Raw genomic sequence first — 15,541 nt, 5'->3', positions numbered from 1 at the left:
TGGATATAAAATAAAATGTTCACTTCATTTCTATCTTTCTTTCTCATTTTTCCCTTTTTTTCCTCCTTCCCCCTTCTCCCCCCTTTTTGACGGACGAATGTTCCCCAGCAGCGACCTAGCTTTGTGATAGGATGGAAAGCCAAGACTTGTGGGAAAGAAGAGAATCTAAGCTTTACAATGAGGTATTACTCCACTAAATCAGATAATGCTATCCTGAAATAGCAGCTTAAATATAGAGACCAGATTTGACCTCTGACCGAGCACTGAAAGCTGCCTAAAATTGACCACATTAAATGTCTGGTTAATAACAAGAGGTTTGGGATAGGATGGAAAGCCAACACTTGTTGGAAAGAATAGAAGATTGATTTACAATGAGGTATTACTTGACTAAATCAGATAATGCTATCCTGAAATAGCAGCTTAAACATAGAGACCATATTTGACCTCTGACCCAGCACTGAAAGCTGCCTAAAATTGACTACATTACATGTCTGGTTAATAACAAGAAGTTTGTGATAGGATGGAAAGCCAACGCATGTTGGAAAGAATAGAATATAAGCTTTACAATGAGGTATTACTCCAGTAAATCAGATAATGCTATCCTGAAATAGCAGCTTAAACATAGAGACCATATTTGACCTCTGAACCAGCTCTGAGAGATAAAAATTGACCACATTAAATGTCTGGTTAATAACATGAGCTTTGTGATAGGATATAGAGCCAACACTTGTAGGAAAGAAGAGAATCTAAGCTTTACAATGAGGTATTACTCCAGTAAATCAGATAATGCTATCATGAAATAGCATCTTAAATATAGAGACCAGATTTGAACTCTGACCCAGCACTGAAAGCTGCCTAAAATTGACCACATTAAATGTCTGGTTAATAACAGGAGCTTTTTGATAGGATGGAAAGCCAGCACTTGTTGGAAAGAAGAGAATCCAAGCTTTACAATGAGGTATTACTCCAGTAAATGAGATAATGCTATCATGAAATAGCTTAAATATAGAGACCAGATTTGAACTCTGACCCAGCACTGAAAGCTGCCTAAAATTGACCACATTAAATGTCTGGTTAATAACAGGAGCTTTGTGATAGGATGGAAAGCCAACACTTGTTTGAAAGAAAAGAATCTAAACTTTACAATGAGGTATTACTCCAGTAAATCAGATAATGCTATCCTGAAATAGCAGCTTAAATATAGAGACCATATTTGACCTCTCAACCAGCTCTGAAAGCTGCCTAAAATTGACCACATTAAATGTCTGGTTAATAACAAGAAGTTTGTGATAGGATGGAAAGCCAACACATGTTGGAAAGAATAGAATAAAAAACTTTACAATGAGGTATTACCTGACTAAATCAGATAATGCTATCCTGACATAGCATCTTAAATATAGAGACCAGATTTGACCTCTGACCCAGCTCTGAAAGCTGCCTAAAGTTTACCACATTAAATTCTGGTTAATAACAAGAAGTTTGTGATAGGATGGAAAGCCAACACATGTTGGAAAGAATAGAATCTAAACTTTACAATGAGGTATTACTTGACCAGACATGTAATGTATTTCAGGATAGCATTAACTGATTTACTGGAGTAATACCTCATTGTTATAAACCAGAAATTTAATGTGGTCAATTTTAGGCAGCTTTCAGTGCTGGGTCAGAGGTCAAATCTGGTCTCTATATTTAAGCTGCTATTTCAGGATAGAATTATCTGATTTACTGGAGTAATACCTCATTGTGAAGCTTAGATTCTCTTCTTTCCAACAAGTGTTGGCTTTCAATCATATGACAAACCTCTTGTTATTAACCAAACATTTAATGTGGTCAATTTTAGGCAGCTTTCAGTGCTGGGTCAGAGGTCAAATCTGGTCTCTATATTTAAGCTGCTATTTCAGGATAGCATTATCTGATTTATTGGAGTAATAACTCATTGTGAAGCTTATATTCTATTCTTTCCAACACGTGTTGGCTTTCCATCTTATCACAAACCTCCTGTTATTAACCACACATTTAATTTGGTCAATTTTAGGCAGTTTTCAGAGCTGGATCAGAGGTCAAATCTGGTGTCTTAAGCTGCTATTTCATGATAGCATTATCTAATTTACTGGAGTAATACCTCATTGTAAAGCTTATATTCTCTGTTCTTTCCAAAAAGTGTTTGCTTTCCATCTTTTCACAAACTTCATGTTATTAACCAGACATTTAATGTGGTCAGTTTTAGGCAGCTTTCAGTGCTGGGTCAGAGGTCAAATCTGGTGTCTATATTTAAGCTGCTATTTCAGGATAGCATTATCTGATTTACTGGAGTAATACCTCATTGTAAAGCTTATATTCTCTGTTCTTTCCAAAAAGTGTTTGCTTTCCATCTTATCACAAACTTCATGTTATTAACCAGACATTTAATGTGGTCAGTTTTAGGCAGCTTTCAGTGCTGGGTCAGAGGTCAAATCTGGTGTCTATATTTAAGCTGCTATTTCAGGATAGCATTATCTGATTTACTGGAGTAATACCTCATTGTAAAGCTTAGATTCTCTTCTTTCAAACAAGTGTTGGCTTTCCATCCTACCACAAAGCTCCTGTTTTTAACCAGACATTTAATGTGGTCAATTTTAGGCAGCTTTCAGTGATGGGTCAGAGGTCAAATCTGGTCTTTTAAGCTGCTATTTCATGATAGCATTATCTGATTTACTGGAGTAATACCTCATTGTAAAGCTTATATTCTCTGTTCTTTCCAAAAAGTGTTGGCTTTCCATCCATTCATCACAATAAATAACTCAATTCATGAGGAACAAATTCATCACAATAAATAACTAATTTCATGAAGAACACAATTTTAATACATAAGAAAAGATACAAAATTAAAAGCAAATTCTTGAAATGGAACTATTTATAAACATATACAATCACAGAAGAAAAATCAGTAAAAACAACTATAACACATGAATATGAACTATATAAAAAGCCTTGTGATGAACAACAACATTTAGGACACAAGGGTGGGTTTCAACAGGAAACTTAACAAAACCTCAAAAACATCAAATGTTACTAAGTTAATTTAGTCCAACAGAAGAAACAACCGGTTTTAAATTGAATTGACAGCCTCCCTTATCTGGGGAGAATCAACATGTGTGCTGTAAATTCTCAGCTTAAGTGAATCCCCTCTGAATTATACCTTAGACAAATTAAGTTTTTATTTTCAAACTATAAATGTAACCAAAATAAAAAGGAAACAGTTTAACTTACTTTTTCTTCTTAATCTTTTTCACTCTGACTGAAACATAAAAACAGATATTCAAGAATGACTTTCAAAAAACGTATTTCATGGACTTTGTCTAATTAAACATCGGCCGAGATGGGTTGTGTATACCGGTGACTGATCAGCGAGAGCGGTATTTTTCCTCTCGAAACGCAGACAAGGTGGAAATTAATAAAGGGAAACCTCTCTGACGACAGTCACACAAGTAGGGGGAACAGAGGCACGGGATTAAAGGAAGACATATCCTGGTCATTGTTCATCACTGCTGGATGCTACTTCTCTGATCTAAAGGAAACTGTCACTACTTGAAGTTGGGAAAGCTGTCATCTGTTGGCATGTTTGCCTGGACAAACTAGCTAGCGGGCGGCTAGGGTAACAGCAGACGCTACCTCGCGTTACCTTGCAATATGGGTCCGAAGAAGGCTCTGACAGCCGAAGAGGGCGACGACATTAAGAAGTCTCTGGACTTCTTGTCTGAGGAGATTTCAGTGGTGAAACTGCAGCAGAAATCCATCCTGGATCTGGTGGAGTAAGTGAAAGCTCTCCGGATCCAAAACGCCGAGAAGGATCGGCGTCTGATGCACCTGGAGAGTCGAGTGGCGTAGCTGGAGCGGTACACCAGGGTCAATGATGTGATTGTGACCGGGCTCCGTATCAAACCCTGGTCATAACGCACGGGTGGTGACCGTTGACAGGGCGGCGAGCCCGGTGAACAGGAAGGCAGCTCCATAGAGCAACAGGTGGCTGCCTTCCTACAATCCAAAGGGATTGAGATGGACTTTTCAAACTATAAGTGTAATCATAATGGTGTAGTCCTCCGGAGTCTCTGTCAAACTGAAGAACTTGCATCTTGTTTTGGAGGCCACGAAGGCGAGTTTTATTAATCTGTGAGTGCAAATCTGGATCCCCTCTTTCTCTATATTCGCCACTTTCAAGCTGTGCTCTAAAATATGAAGCTCCATCTTTTACGTCTTCTCATTTGAGGAGCGACTAAAATGTAAGGAAGGAAAAAACCTAGAGATACTTTCAAATCAGATGCATAAATAAATAAATATACGCGCACACACACGTGTACACACAAACACACACACGCGTTTTAAATAGAGAAAGAAAGAGGGAGGCAGGGTGCCTTCTTCTGGTTTTAAACTTTCAGAGTCAAGCATCCCCCATTTTCAGGTGGGCATGTATGTAAATGCTAATGCAGGGATGTGGATAGAGTGTAAATGACCTGTTTTAACCCTGAGTTCACAGCCTCCCTTATTTGGGGAGTGTCAACATTTATGCTGTAAATTCTCAGCTTAAGTGATTCACCTCTGAATTCTACCTTTGACAAATGAAGTTTTTATTTCCAAGCAAAATAAAAAGGAAACAGTTTAACTTACTTCTTCTTCTTACTCTTCTTCACACTGACTGAAACATAAAAACAGATATTCTAAAATGACTTTTAAAAACCGTATTTCATGGACTTTCTCTAATGAAACATTGTGTACTGAACAGTCTGTATTACTAACACTGAAAAAGATACTGTGGAGAATAAAACATGCAAAGATCCTTTCCCAAAGTTAATTTAGTCCACCAGAAGAAATAACCTGTTTTAAATTGAACTGACAGCCTCCCTTATCTGGGAGAATCAACATGTGTGCTGTAAGTTCTCAGCTTAAGTGAATCACCTCTGAATTCTACCTTTGACAAATGAAGTTTTTATTTTCAAACTATAAGTGTAATCAAAATATCCTTCCATCTAAATTCTCAGTTTAAGTGAATCACCTTTGAATTCTAACTTTGAGAAAAGAGTAATCACAAGAAGCATGTATGTAAATGCTAATGCAGGGATGTGGGCGGGACTTTCAGATGGACATATAATGTGGGGCGGCCAGATGTCCAGTTACTGTCTTCTGAGACTGGTCAACAAGAGTGTCACGTCTTCACTGAGGATTTCTCCTGTTTTTTCCTGTTCTACTCGACAGTTTTCTTTTCGTTCCTGAAAATGGCTCCCCAGCGGTAAGTCAAGATCAATTTCATGGTTCGCAATGTAGTTGCTCAATGTAGTAAAAGTCATGTATTACATTATAGAAGTTTTAACATTCAAAGGTATGTAAGTATATTTGCTGATGGTTCCCAGACTTAGGGACCAAATCAAGAGGTTAGTTTGTATGTACAGTCAAGCTCATACAGTCCTTTTCTAACAGAATGTAGTAAAACATCCTTTTATAATCAAGTTAAAATAGACATATGTGTTTCATAGTAGTAAACAAGACAGAGAATAACAGTGGGTGTATTTTATCGCACATTGGAAACATGGCTGATCACATCTTTTGTTTTGCTTAATGACTTGTTAACGACCCTATTTGAGTGATAATGAAATCATTAGGCCACTAACCCAAGCTGAGATTTAAAGCATATTTTCTGATGGCTGACCAAACTTCTCCCTGAGTAAAGCTTTAAATTAATTGAAGAATGTCTTTTTCTATTTCCAGTAAAGCCAACAGGCACTTCCTGCTGTGCCCTGTGTGCATCAAACCCCAGGAATGCCTTCCTGTGCATCTGCGCAGGGTCTGCATGAAGACCGCCACACCAGAAGCCATGGAAGCAGTGGTGTCAAAGGCAAAGAAGGATGTCCATGAGCTTCTGGTGTCTGGCAGGGTCTTCAACCACAGCCTGCTTCGGCAGATTTTGGATGACGCTGATCCACTCAGCAGGTTGGTGGAAGGGCTTTTCAATCTTTTCTCAAACATCACTTCTTGTTTACTCTCTGAAATGTATTACATTTTTTAAATTGTATTGAATAACATTGTCTAAATTCTGTTTTTTTATTTCTTTAATTGAAAGGCTGATTGAGGAGCTGCAGCGTCGGCACATGGCGGTGGTTGGTGTCCCTCCACCACTGCCCAATGCCAACGTTACGGCAGCGACGGCACAGCCACCCGAGAGTGCGGCCACTGAGACTCGTGAGAGCGAGTCTGACATTGCCTCTGTCAGCAGTGGCGAGTACTTTCAATGGTGAGAATTTCAGTTTCACAACTTCACTGACGATGTTTGTTTTTGATTGTGGGTCACATGAATCACAAATATTCAGTATGTAATAACAATTCACTACTATAACAATTATAACACTTTTCCCACATTGCAGTAACCCAGATGTGCAGTGGAAGAAGGCGGCCAGGAAGCTGATGGCAGAGAAGGGCCTCTATGGGAAGCACTCCCTGGACCATCCATTGCTGAAGGGCTTTGCCAATTACCTGGAGAAAGACCTCCAGAATGAAAATTTCAAACAGGAGGTGAGGACTACCATAAAACACTCTGTGTTTATTAGAAAACTTCTGGGTTAGGGTTAGGGTTCATTTTTGCCTTTTTGTTTAAATCGATTTACAACATGATTTGGGAAACCATGTGCTGGCTTTCAGCCAGAAAGATATGCACAGCCTGTACCTTTGGTAACATTCCTCCTCCCCTGTATTGCAGTCACTTTTGTAGATGGTATAAGTTAAATTAATATTTGATCCTCACCAGGGTCTTTCTTTTCATGAATTCAGTTTTTCATACATTTTTTTATAAATAGTTGTCATGTAATTTAAAATGCTAAAATTGCCCTTTTTTTCCCAGGTTGACAACGTTGCTCGTTTCCTGTACTACGTGGACCCACAGGCCCCATCCCTGGAGTTCGTCAGGAACAGTGAAAAGATCCGCCAGTACCTTCGTGAGCTCTCTGAGGCAACGCTGACAAAGCAAACTCAGCAGAACTACCTGAAGAGCTTGAAAAGGTCGGTGCATTTGGTGTTTCTTTTCATATAATGTCAACACTTGTGTAGACAATAAACATAATTGGGCTTAAATACATATACTTAAATACTTGCACTTTGACCGACAGATTCCTGGTGTACCACACGGTCAACAGCAACCTGAGGCATGAGGATCGGGCACTCTATGAGGACTGCAGGCACTTCATTGAGTTCCTTGGGTCTCTGCAGAAATGCTGCTCCAAGCAAGCGAGCAAAGAGATCACCCAAAAGAGGTAAATTTAATTGTTCTCACCCACCTAACTGGATTACAGTATAGATATGTGAGCAATGTGGCATGTAATGTCATGATTTGTTAATAACATTTGATCTGTTTTCTCATAGGCATAGCATGTTGACGGAGCAACATCAGCTGACACCATATGACTGCTTGGCTGTGCTGAGGGCTGCCAGGAAGGACTTGATGGCAGTTATTGCGAAGGTTTCCGTGGACAAAAGTGCAACCCTGGAGTTGACCGAGTGCTGCTTCGTGGTGTACTATCTCCAGGCAGTGGTCATCCTGAGGCACCTCCAACAACCAGGCGTGGTGGAGCACATGACTGTGAGTATTCCTATGCACTTTTTGTCTGCATTGTTAGAAAATTTCACCTGACATTTTTGCCATTCCCCATACTAATCAATGTGATATCCTTGTTTTGTGCAGGTGCAAGAGTGGATAGTCCGTCAGACAGACAGGTCAGGCAACGCCATTATTGGTGTGAAGGAGCACAAGACCGCAGCACGGCAAGTTGCCGCGTTTGCCTTGTCACAGGAGGAGGAGTGTGTAAGTTCATCAGATTTCCTCTGAGAATCTGTCAGAACCTGTTCAAAAGCAGAAATTAATCTTTATTTCTATGTTTCCTCTGCCAACAGTGGTTTGATATGTACTTCACACGAGTGCGGCCACAACTCCTCAACTCTAAGAAGCGCAAGCGGGATGACTCAGATGACGAGGAGGAACGGTTCTTCATCTCCACCACGGGGAGGCCGATCTATAATGCCTCCAATGACCTTGACCGGCTGCACTCAAAGTAAGCTAACCATCATGATTCATTTCCCCTCCCAAATGTACTTCTATAAATAACCGTCTCAGCTCTCTGGTGTGATGTGTCAATTAATGTCATATTAATATCTGTTTAAACTTTCACTTTAGATACAAACTCAAGCCAGTGACCAGCCGAGTGGCACACAGAGTCTTCGAGACGGCCACCGGGACGATGACTGACACAGAGAAGTCTCTGGTGGCCGACTACCTCACTCATTCCACTGCGACGGCGGAAAAACATTACCGCATGAAGCAGCCCGAGACCATTGTGAGGGCCAGTCAGCTGCTGGCTAAGCTCGCTGGTGACTCAAGGTAAAGATGTCTTATATTTGTCAACAATTAATACAATCAACAATTTGTAAACATAATCAAACCCACCATCATTTATATGTAGGCACACTGAACACTTATCTAATACTTTTCTTCTCCTTCTCCTTCTTCTCTTATGTAGTGTTGAGTCTGCAGATGAGGGTCCCAGTCATGGTACCCGTGGCGCTGCTCGCAATGCTGCCGACAAGCCTGCCTGTACTACAAATGTGCAGATGGATGTCCAAGCAGCATTTGACAAACTGCTGGAAACGCACCCGGTGACACTGGACGGGGACGTGCCAGACAAGACTGAGCGCAGGAAGGTGTCACCCGACTGTCAGCGGCAGTTGTACGAGCGTTGGCTGAAGGCACAGATGAAACTGCGCGTGCAGCATGTTCTCTGTAAGTATTTTCTCAATGTTTAATAAAAATGTTTTCAAGTATCAATGCTATGTACATGATTCAAAGTTGTCAACTATATTTTTCTTAACTAACAAAACCTTTTAATTTTTTCTCGACAGCATACTTCTGCCGGCGTCTCCCAACAGAAAACCGGGTCAGCACCTGGATTGCTAAGCGGGGATGGAAGAAAAACCTCCCCATCTCTGCCAATATCATAAAGGAGTGGAAGCCCTCAGGATCTGTGGACATGGTCATGGATTCTAGACACATCCAGAAAATGACCAGTTCTCAGAGGTGGAGAGGACTACTGGTCACCGATGTCAAAGGGAAAGGCAAGGGTGTCGTTGCCACCCGCAGATTTCAGACTGGTGAGGTGGTCTGTGATTACCATGGGAGGGTGATCACAGCCAAAGAGGGCCATCACATACACAAGAACACCAGTGAGGAGGAGACTGGACATATGTTCTTTTATACAAATCAAAAAGGGCAGCCCATGTGCATTGATGCACATTCATCTTTTTGTGAGTGCCACCCCGAAAAGCAGACTGTTGGCAGGTTTATCAACCACGCAAAAGCACAAGCCAACCTAAGGCCCAGGTTCTATGCTGTGGACACAGATGGGGAGGAAAAAGAAGTTATTCTTTTCCTCGCAACCAGGAACATTGAGGTCAATGAGGAACTCCTGTTTAATTAAGGTGCGGGCAAAAAGTCTTTTCGGGGAGAGGGCCTAGGCCTCGCTTGGCTCTCTTAGACTTTCTGCAGCCATCCACCTGGCCTGCATTTTCAAGGCCTGTATTCAAGTCTACAAGGACATTGTTAGACTTTGCTCTTTTTATTTGTACAGTATTGGTGCACTTTGTAAATGTAAGAAATCTCTGTACAGAAAACAATGAAGTGGAAGTGCTTAAACTTTATCTGTCTCATACCTCATTGTAAAGCTTAGATTCTCCTCTTTCCAACAATCGTCGGCTTTCCATCCTATCACAATCCTCTTGTTATTAACCAGACATTTAATGTGGTCAATTTTAGGCAGCTTTCAGTGCTGGATCAGGGGTCAAATCTGGTGTCTATATTTAAGCTGCTATTTCAGGATAGAATTACGTGATTTACTGGAGTAATACCTCATTGTAAAGCTTAGATTCTCTTCTTTCCAACAATTTTCGGCTTTCCATCCTAACACAAACCTCTTGTTATTAACCAGACATGTAATGTATTTCAGGATAGCATTATCTGATTTACTGGAGTAATACCTCATTGTTATAAACCAGAAATTTAATGTGGTCAATTTTAGGCAGATTTCAGTGCTGGGTCAGAGGTGAAATCTGGTGTCTACATTTAAGCTGCTATTTCAGGATAGCATTATCTGATTTACTGGAGTAATACCTCATTGTAAAGCCTAGATTCTATTCTTTCCAACATGTGTTGGCTTTCCATCCTATAACAAACCTCTTATTATTAACCAGACATGTAATGTGGTCAATTTTAGGCAGTTTTCAGAGCTGGGTCAGAGGTCAAATCTGGTCTCTATATTAAAGCTGCTATTTCAGGATAACATTATCTGATTTAGTCAAGTAATATCTCATTGTAAAGATTAGATTCTCCTCTTTCCAACAATTGTCGATTTTCCATCCTATCACAAACCCCTTGTTATTAACCAGACATTTAATGTGGTCAATTTTAGTCAGCTTTCAGAGCTGGGTCAGAGGTCAAATCTGGTCTCTAAAGCTTCTATTTCATGATAGCATTATCTAATTTACTGGAGTAATACCTCAATGTAAAGCTTATATTCTTTTCTTTTAAACAAGTGTTTGCTTTCCATCTTATCACAGACCTCTTGTTATTAACCAGACATTTAATGTGGTCAATTTTATGCAGCTTTCAGTGCTGGGTCAGAGGTCAAATCTGGTCTCTATATTTAAGATGCTATTTCAGGATAGAATTATCTGATTTGCTGAAGTAATACCTCATTGTAAAGCTTATATTGTATTCTTTCTAAAGAGTGTTTGCTTTCCATCTTATCACAAAACTCTTGTTATTAACCAGACATGTAATGTATTTCAGGATAGCATTATCTGATTTACTGGAGTAATACCTCATTGTAAAGCTTATATTCTCCTCTTTCCAACAAGTGTTGGCTTTCCATCCTATCACAAACCTCCAATTATAAACCAGACATTTAATGTGGTCACTTTTAGGCAGCTTTCAGAGCTGGGTCAGAGGTCAAATCTGGTCTCTATATTTAAGCTGATATTTACAGGATAGCATTATCTGATTTGCTGGAGTCATACCTCATTGTAGAGCCTAGATTCTATTCTTTCCAACATGTGTTGGCTTTCCATCCTATCACAAACCTCTTGTTATTAACCAGACATGTAATGTATTTCAGCATAGTATTATCTGATTTACTGGAGTAATACCTCATTGGTATAAACCAGAAATTTAATGTGGTCAATTTTAGGCAGCTTTCAGTGCTCGGTCAGAGGTCAAATCTGGTCTCTATATTTAAGATGCTATTTCAGGATAGCATTATCTGATTTACTGGAGTAATACCTCATTGTAAAGCTTAGATTCTATTCTTTCCAACATGTGTTGGCTTTTCATCCTATCACAAAGCTCATGTTATTAACTTGACATTTAATGTGGTCAATTTTAGCCAGCTTTCAGTGCTGGGTCAGAGGTCAAATCTGGTCTCTATATTTAAGCTTTATCTGATGTAGTCAAGTAATACCTCATTGTAAAGTTTTGATTCTATTCTTTCCAACAAGTGTTGGCTTTCCATCCTATAACAAAGCTCCTGTTATTAACCAGACATTTAATGTGGTCAATTTTAGGCAGCTTCCAGTGCTGGGTCAGAGGTCAAATCTGGTTCCCTATATATAAGCTGCTATTTCAGGATAGCATTATCTGATTTACTCAAGTAATATCTCATTGTAAAGTTTAGATTCTATTCTTTCCAACAAGTGTTGTCTTGCCATCCTATCACACACCTCTTATTATAAACCAGAAATTTAATGTGGTCAATTTTAGGCAATTTTCAGAGCTGGTTCAGAGGTCAAATATGGTCTCTATATTTAAGCTATTTCATGATAGCATTATCTGATTTACTGGAGTAATACCCCATTGTAAAGCTTAGATTCTCTTCTTTCCAAAAAGTGTTGGCTTTCCATCTTATCACAAACGTCCTGTTATTAACCAGACATTTAATGTGGTCAATTTTAGGCAGCTTTCAGTGCTGGGTCAGAGGTCAAATCTGGTCTCTATATTTAAGCTGCTATTACAGGATAGCATTATCTGATTTACTGGAGTAATACCCCATTGTAAAGCTTAGATTCTCTTCTTTCCAAAAAGTGTTGGCTTTCCATCTTATCACAAACGTCCTGTTATTAACCAGACATTTAATTTGGTCACTTTTAGGCAGCTTTCAGAGCTGGGTCAGAGGTCAAATCTGGTCTCTATATTTAAGCTGCTATTTCAGGATAGAATTATCTGATTTACTGGAGTAATACCTCATTGTGAAGCTTAGATTCTCTTCTTTCCAACAAGTGTTGGCTTTCAATCCTATGACAAACCTCTTGTTATTAACCAAACATTTAATGTGGTCAATTTTAGGCAGCTTTCAGTGCTGGGTCAGAGGTCAAATCTGGTCTCTATATTTAAGCTGCTATTTCAGGATAGCATTATCTGATTTATTGGAGTAATAACTCATTGTGAAGCTTATATTCTATTCTTTCCAACACGTGTTGGCTTTCCATCTTATCACAAACCTCCTGTTATTAACCAGACATTTAATTTGGTCAATTTTAGGCAGTTTTCAGAGCTGTGTCAGAGGTCAAATCTGGTCCATATATTTAAGCTATTTCATGATAGCATTATCTGATTACTGGAGTAATACCTCATTGTAAAGCTTAGATTCTATTCTTTCTTCTATTCTTCTCCTTTCGATCCTGTCACACACCTCCTGTTATTAACCAGACATTTAATGTGGTCAATTTTAGGCAGCTTTCAGAGCTGGGTCAGAGGTCAAATCTGGTCTTTATATTTAAGCTATTCCATGATAGCATTATCTGATTTACTGGAGTAATACCTCATTGTAAAGTTTAGATTCTCTTCTTTCCAACAAGTGTTGACTTTCATTCTATCACAAACCTCCTGTTATTAACCAGACATTTAATGTGGTCAATTTTAGGCAGCTTTCAGAGCTGGGTCAGAGGTCAAATCTGGTCTCTATATTTAAGTTATTTCATGATAGCATTATCTGATTTACTGTAGTAATACCTCATTGTAAAGCTTAAATTCTCCTCTTTCCAACAAGTGTTGGCTTTCCATCGTATAACAAGCCTCTTGTTATTAACCAGACATTTAATGTGACCAATTTAAGGCAGCTTTCTGAGCTGGGTCAGAGGTCAAATCTGGTCTCTATATTTAAGCTGGTATTTCTGGCTAGCATTATCTGATTTACTGGAGTAATACCTCATTGTAAAGCTTAGATTCTCTTCTTTCCAATATGTGTTGGTTTTCCATCTTATCACAAACCTCCTGTTATTAACCACACATTTAATTTGGTCAATTTTAGGCAGCTTTCAGAGTTGGATCAGAGGTCAAATCTGGTCTCTTTAGCTGCTATTTCATGATAGCATTATCTAATTTACTGGAGTAACACCTCATTGTAAAGCTTATATTCTGTGTTCTTTCCAAAAAGTGTTTGCTTTCCATCTTATCACAAACTTCATGTTATTAACCATACATTTAATGTGGTCAATTTTAGGCAGCTTTCAGTGCTCGGTCAGGGGTCAAATCTGGTGTCTATATTTAAGCTGCTATTTCAGGATAAAATTACCTGATTTACTGGAGTAATACCTCATTGTAAAGCTTAGATTCTCTTCTTTCCAACAATTTTCGGCTTTCCATCCTAACACAAACCTCTTGTTATTAACCAGACATGTAATGTATTTCAGGATAGCATTATCTGATTTACTGGAGTAATACCTCATTGTTATAAACCAGAAATTTAATGTGGTCAATTTTTTGGCAGATTTCAGTGCTGGGTCAGAGGTGAAATCTGGTGTCTACATTTAAGCTGCTATTTCAGGATAGCATTATCTGATTTACTGGAGTAATACCTCATTGTAAAGCCTAGATTCTATTCTTTCCAACATGTGTTGGCTTTCCATCCTATCACACACCTCCTGTTATTAACCAGACATTTAATGTGTTCAATTTTAGGCAGCTTTCAGTGCTGGGTCAGAGATCAAATCTTAATTCATGAAGAATATGATGGATATTCAAAAGCGCTGTTTTAACGTTTCCAGCGCCTAAATCGGCTCTTTTCCTCGTTAAAGCTGTCTGTGTGTCTCCAAAATCTCAGCATTCACATTTAGTGGGATTTCTACACAGAACACTTCAGGATAAGTTTTCCTGTCTATTTGAGTAGCATTCATGAAGAATATGATGGATTTCATGTTTACATGTCATAAAGTTATCAGTTACACCTGAAAATGCAATACTGTTCAAGAGCGCTGTTAAGCGTCAGGATCGGCTCTAATTCCTCGTTAGAAGCTTTCTCTGTGTCTGAGAACTGAGTTTTTGTCACTCATTGTCCTGTCTATACAGAACACTTCAGGATAGGTTTTCCTGTCTATTTGAGTAGCATTCATGAAGAATATGATGGATATCATGTTTACATGTCAAAAGCGCTGTTTTAACGTTTCCAGCGCCTAAATCGGCTCTTTTCCTCGTTAAAGCTGTCTGTGTGTCTCCAAAATCTCAGCATTCACATTAAGTGGGATTTCTACACAGAACACTTCAGGATAAGTTTTCCTGTCTATTTGAGTAGCATTCATGAAGAATATGATGGATTTCATGTTTACATGTCATAAAGTTATCAGTTACACCTGAGAATGCAATACTGTTCAAAAGCGCTGTTAAGCGTCAGGATCGGCTCTAATTCCTCGTCAGAAGCGTTCTCTGTGTCTGAGAACTGAGTTTTTGTCACTCATTGTCCTGTCTATACAGAACACTTCAGGATAGGTTTTCCTGTCTATTTGAGTAGCATTCATGAAGAATATGATGGATTTCATATTCAAAAGCGCTGTTTTAACGTTTCCAGCGCCTAAATCGGCTCTTTTCCTCGTTAAAGCTGTCTGTGTGTATCCAAAATCTGAGCATTCACATTAAGTGGGATCTCTACACAGAACACTTCAGGATAAGTTTTCCTGTCTATTTGAGTAGCATTCATGAAGAATATGATGGATTTCATGTTTACATGTCATAAAGTTATCAGTTACACCTGAAAATGCAATACTGTTCAAGAGCGCTGTTAAGCGTCAGGATCGGCTCTAATTCCTCGTTAGAAGCTTTCTCTGTGTCTGAGAACTGAGTTTTTCTCACTCGTTGTCCTGTCTGTACAGAACACTTCAGGATAGGTTTTTCTGTCTATTTGAGTAGCATTCATGAAGAATATGATGGATTTCATGTTTACATGTCATAAAGTTATCAGTTACACCTGAGAATGCAATACTGTTCAAGAGCGCTGTTAAGCGTCAGGATCGGCTCTAATTCCTCGTTAGAAGCTTTCTCTGTGTCTGAGAACTGAGTTTTTCTCACTCGTTGTCCTGTCTGTACAGAACACTTCAGGATAAGTTTTCCTGTCTATTTGAGTAGCATTCATGAAGAATATGATGGATTTCATGTTTACATGTCATAAAGTTATCAGTTACACCTGAAAATGCAATACTGTTCAAGAGCGCT

This window comes from Seriola aureovittata, chromosome 10, assembly GCF_021018895.1.
Source record: "Seriola aureovittata isolate HTS-2021-v1 ecotype China chromosome 10, ASM2101889v1, whole genome shotgun sequence".
NCBI classification, from domain to species: domain Eukaryota; kingdom Metazoa; phylum Chordata; class Actinopteri; order Carangiformes; family Carangidae; genus Seriola; species Seriola aureovittata.
Note: the sequence above shows the minus strand (reverse complement) of the source record.